The sequence below is a fragment of the Leiobunum rupestre genome, chromosome 9, assembly GCF_980474605.1.
Source record: "Leiobunum rupestre chromosome 9, qqLeiRupe1.1.hap1, whole genome shotgun sequence".
NCBI lineage: Eukaryota > Metazoa > Arthropoda > Arachnida > Opiliones > Sclerosomatidae > Leiobunum > Leiobunum rupestre.
In genome coordinates, this window is record NC_143392.1 from 33740290 (window position 1) to 33745395 (window position 5106).

Below are 5106 nucleotides of genomic sequence, written 5' to 3' on the forward strand. Positions count from 1 at the left end.
CCGTGGCTCATACCATGTGTCCCCCCTCCCTCCTTTGAAACTTACTTACGGACGACCGTTCCTATCCCCGTCGAGCACCCCCTACCCTCACGCTTTCTCTCTCTCTCGCAACCCGTGGCTCATACCATGCGTCCCCCCTCCCTCCTTTGAAACTTACTAACGGACGACCGTTCCTATCCCCGTCGAGCACCCCCTACCCTCACGCTTTCTCTCTCTCTCGCAACCCGTGGCTCATACCATGTGTGCCCCCTCCCTCCTTTGAAACTTACTAACGGACGACCGTTCCTATCCCCGTCGAGCACCCCCTACCCTCACGCTTTCTCTCTCTCTCGCAACCCGTGGCTCATACCATGCGTCCCCCCTCCCTCCTTTGAAACTTACTAACGGACGACCGTTCCTATCCCCGTCGAGCACCCCCTACCCTCACGCTTTCTCTCTCTCTCGCAACCCGTGGCTCATACCATGTGTCCCCCCTCCCTCCTTTGAAACTTACTAACGGACGACCGTTCCTATCCCCGTCGAGCACCCCCTACCCTCACGCTTTCTCTCTCTCTCGCAACCCGTGGCTCATACCATGTGTCCCCCCTCCCTCCTTTGAAACTTACTAACGGACGACCGTTCCTATCCCCGTCGAGCACCCCCTACCCTCACGCTTTCTCTCTCTCTCTCGCAACCCGTGGCTCATACCATGTGTCCCCCCTCCCTCCTTTGAAACTTACTAACGGACGACCGTTCCTATCCCCGTCGAGCACCCCCTACCCTCACGCTTTCTCTCTCTCTCGCAACCCGTGGCTCATACCATGTGTCCCCCCTCCCTCCTTTGAAACTTACTAACGGACGACCGTTCCTATCCCCGTCGAGCACCCCCTACCCTCACGCTTTCTCTCTCTCTCGCAACCCGTGGCTCATACCATGCGTCCCCCCTCCCTCCTTTGAAACTTACTAACGGACGACCGTTCCTATCCCCGTCGAGCACCCCCTACCCTCACGCTTTCTCTCTCTCTCGCAACCCGTGGCTCATACCATGCGTCCTCCCCCCCTCCTTTGAAACTTACTAACGGACGACCGTTCCTATCCCCGTCGAGCACCCCCTACCCTCACGCTTTCTCTCTCTCTCGCAACCCGTGGCTCATACCATGCGTCCCCCCTCCCTCCTTTGAAACTTACTAACGGACGACCGTTCCTATCCCCGTCGAGCACCCCCTACCCTCACGCTTTCTCTCTCTCTCGCAACCCGTGGCTCATACCATGCGTCCTCCCCCCCTCCTTTGAAACTTACTAACGGACGACCGTTCCTATCCCCGTCGAGCACCCCCTACCCTCACGCTTTTTCTCTCTCTCGCAACCCGTGGCTCATACCATGCGTCCCCCCCCTCCTTTGAAACTTACTAACGGACGACCGTTCCTATCCCCGTCGAGCACCCCCTACCCTCACGCTTTCTCTCTCTCTCGCAACCCGTGGCTCATACCATGCGTCCCCCCCCCCCTCCTTTGAAACTTACTAACGGACGACCGTTCCTATCCCCGTCGAGCACCCCCTACCCTCACGCTTTCTCTCTCTCTCGCAACCCGTGGCTCATACCATGCGTCCTCCCCCCTCCTTTGAAACTTACTAACGGACGACCGTTCCTATCCCCGTCGAGCACCCCCTACCCTCACGCTTTCTCTCTCTCTCGCAACCCGTGGCTCATACCATGCGTCCCCCCCCCCTCCTTTGAAACTTACTAACGGACGACCGTTCCTATCCCCGTCGAGCACCCCCTACCCTCACGCTTTCTCTCTCTCTCGCAACCCGTGGCTCATACCATGCGTCCTCCCCCCCTCCTTTGAAACTTACTAACGGACGACCGTTCCTATCCCCGTCGAGCACCCCCTACCCTCACGCTTTCTCTCTCTCTCGCAACCCGTGGCTCATACCATGCGTCCCCCCCCCCTCCTTTGAAACTTACTAACGGACGACCGTTCCTATCCCCGTCGAGCACCCCCTACCCTCACGCTTTCTCTCTCTCTCGCAACCCGTGGCTCATAACATGTGTCCCCCCTCCCTCCTTTGAAACTTACTAACGGACGACCGTTCCTATCCCCGTCGAGCACCCCCTACCCTCACGCTTTCTCTCTCTCTCGCAACCCGTGGCTCATACCATGCGTCCCCCCCCTCCTTTGAAACTTACTAACGGACGACCGTTCCTATCCCCGTCGAGCACCCCCTACCCTCACGCTTTCTCTCTCTCTCGCAACCCGTGGCTCATACCATGTGTGCCCCCTCCCTCCTTTGAAACTTACTAACGGACGACCGTTCCTATCCCCGTCGAGCACCCCCTACCCTCACGCTTTCTCTCTCTCTCGCAACCCGTGGCTCATACCATGCGTCCCCCCTCCCTCCTTTGAAACTTACTAACGGACGACCGTTCCTATCCCCGTCGAGCACCCCCTACCCTCACGCTTTCTCTCTCTCTCGCAACCCGTGGCTCATACCATGTGTCCCCCCTCCCTCCTTTGAAACTTACTAACGGACGACCGTTCCTATCCCCGTCGAGCACCCCCTACCCTCACGCTTTCTCTCTCTCTCGCAACCCGTGGCTCATACCATGTGTCCCCCCTCCCTCCTTTGAAACTTACTAACGGACGACCGTTCCTATCCCCGTCGAGCACCCCCTACCCTCACGCTTTCTCTCTCTCTCTCGCAACCCGTGGCTCATACCATGTGTCCCCCCTCCCTCCTTTGAAACTTACTAACGGACGACCGTTCCTATCCCCGTCGAGCACCCCCTACCCTCACGCTTTCTCTCTCTCTCGCAACCCGTGGCTCATACCATGTGTCCCCCCTCCCTCCTTTGAAACTTACTAACGGACGACCGTTCCTATCCCCGTCGAGCACCCCCTACCCTCACGCTTTCTCTCTCTCTCGCAACCCGTGGCTCATACCATGCGTCCCCCCTCCCTCCTTTGAAACTTACTAACGGACGACCGTTCCTATCCCCGTCGAGCACCCCCTACCCTCACGCTTTCTCTCTCTCTCGCAACCCGTGGCTCATACCATGCGTCCTCCCCCCCTCCTTTGAAACTTACTAACGGACGACCGTTCCTATCCCCGTCGAGCACCCCCTACCCTCACGCTTTCTCTCTCTCTCGCAACCCGTGGCTCATACCATGCGTCCCCCCTCCCTCCTTTGAAACTTACTAACGGACGACCGTTCCTATCCCCGTCGAGCACCCCCTACCCTCACGCTTTCTCTCTCTCTCGCAACCCGTGGCTCATACCATGCGTCCTCCCCCCCTCCTTTGAAACTTACTAACGGACGACCGTTCCTATCCCCGTCGAGCACCCCCTACCCTCACGCTTTTTCTCTCTCTCGCAACCCGTGGCTCATACCATGCGTCCCCCCCCTCCTTTGAAACTTACTAACGGACGACCGTTCCTATCCCCGTCGAGCACCCCCTACCCTCACGCTTTCTCTCTCTCTCGCAACCCGTGGCTCATACCATGCGTCCCCCCCCCCCTCCTTTGAAACTTACTAACGGACGACCGTTCCTATCCCCGTCGAGCACCCCCTACCCTCACGCTTTCTCTCTCTCTCGCAACCCGTGGCTCATACCATGCGTCCTCCCCCCTCCTTTGAAACTTACTAACGGACGACCGTTCCTATCCCCGTCGAGCACCCCCTACCCTCACGCTTTCTCTCTCTCTCGCAACCCGTGGCTCATACCATGCGTCCCCCCCCCTCCTTTGAAACTTACTAACGGACGACCGTTCCTATCCCCGTCGAGCACCCCCTACCCTCACGCTTTCTCTCTCTCTCGCAACCCGTGGCTCATACCATGCGTCCTCCCCCCCTCCTTTGAAACTTACTAACGGACGACCGTTCCTATCCCCGTCGAGCACCCCCTACCCTCACGCTTTCTCTCTCTCTCGCAACCCGTGGCTCATACCATGCGTCCCCCCCCCTCCTTTGAAACTTACTAACGGACGACCGTTCCTATCCCCGTCGAGCACCCCCTACCCTCACGCTTTCTCTCTCTCTCGCAACCCGTGGCTCATAACATGTGTCCCCCCTCCCTCCTTTGAAACTTACTAACGGACGACCGTTCCTATCCCCGTCGAGCACCCCCTACCCTCACGCTTTCTCTCTCTCTCGCAACCCGTGGCTCATACCATGCGTCCCCCCCTCCTTTGAAACTTACTAACGGACGACCGTTCCTATCCCCGTCGAGCACCCCCTACCCTCACGCTTTCTCTCTCTCTCGCAACCCGTGGCTCATACCATGTGTCCCCCCTCCCTCCTTTGAAACTTACTAACGGACGACCGTTCCTATCCCCGTCGAGCACCCCCTACCCTCACGCTTTCTCTCTCTCTCGCAACCCGTGGCTCATACCATGCGTCCCCCCTCCCTCCTTTAAAACTTACTAACGGACGACCGTTCCTATCCCCGTCGAGCACCCCCTACCCTCACGCTTTCTCTCTCTCTCGCAACCCGTGGCTCATACCATGTGTCCCCCCTCCCTCCTTTGAAACTTACTAACGGACGACCGTTCCTATCCCCGTCGAGCACCCCCTACCCTCACGCTTTCTCTCTCTCTCGCAACCCGTGGCTCATACCATGTGTCCCCCCTCCCTCCTTTGAAACTTACTAACGGACGACCGTTCCTATCCCCGTTGAGCACCCCCTACCCTCACGCTTTCTCTCTCTCTCGCAACCCGTGGCTCATACCATGCGCCCCCCCTCCCTCCTTTGAAACTTACTAACGGACGACCGTTCCTATCCCCGTCGAGCACCCCCTACCCTCACGCTTTCTCTCTCTCTCGCAACCCGTGGCTCATACCATGCGTCCTCCCCCCCTCCTTTGAAACTTACTAACGGACGACCGTTCCTATCCCCGTCGAGCACCCCCTACCCTCACGCTTTCTCTCTCTCTCTCGCAACCCGTGGCTCATACCATGCGTCCCCCCTCCCTCCTTTGAAACTTACTAACGGACGACCGTTCCTATCCCCGTCGAGCACCCCCTACCCTCACGCTTTCTCTCTCTCTCGCAACCCGTGGCTCATACCATGCGTCCTCCCCCCCTCCTTTGAAACTTACTAACGGACGACCGTTCCTATCCCCGT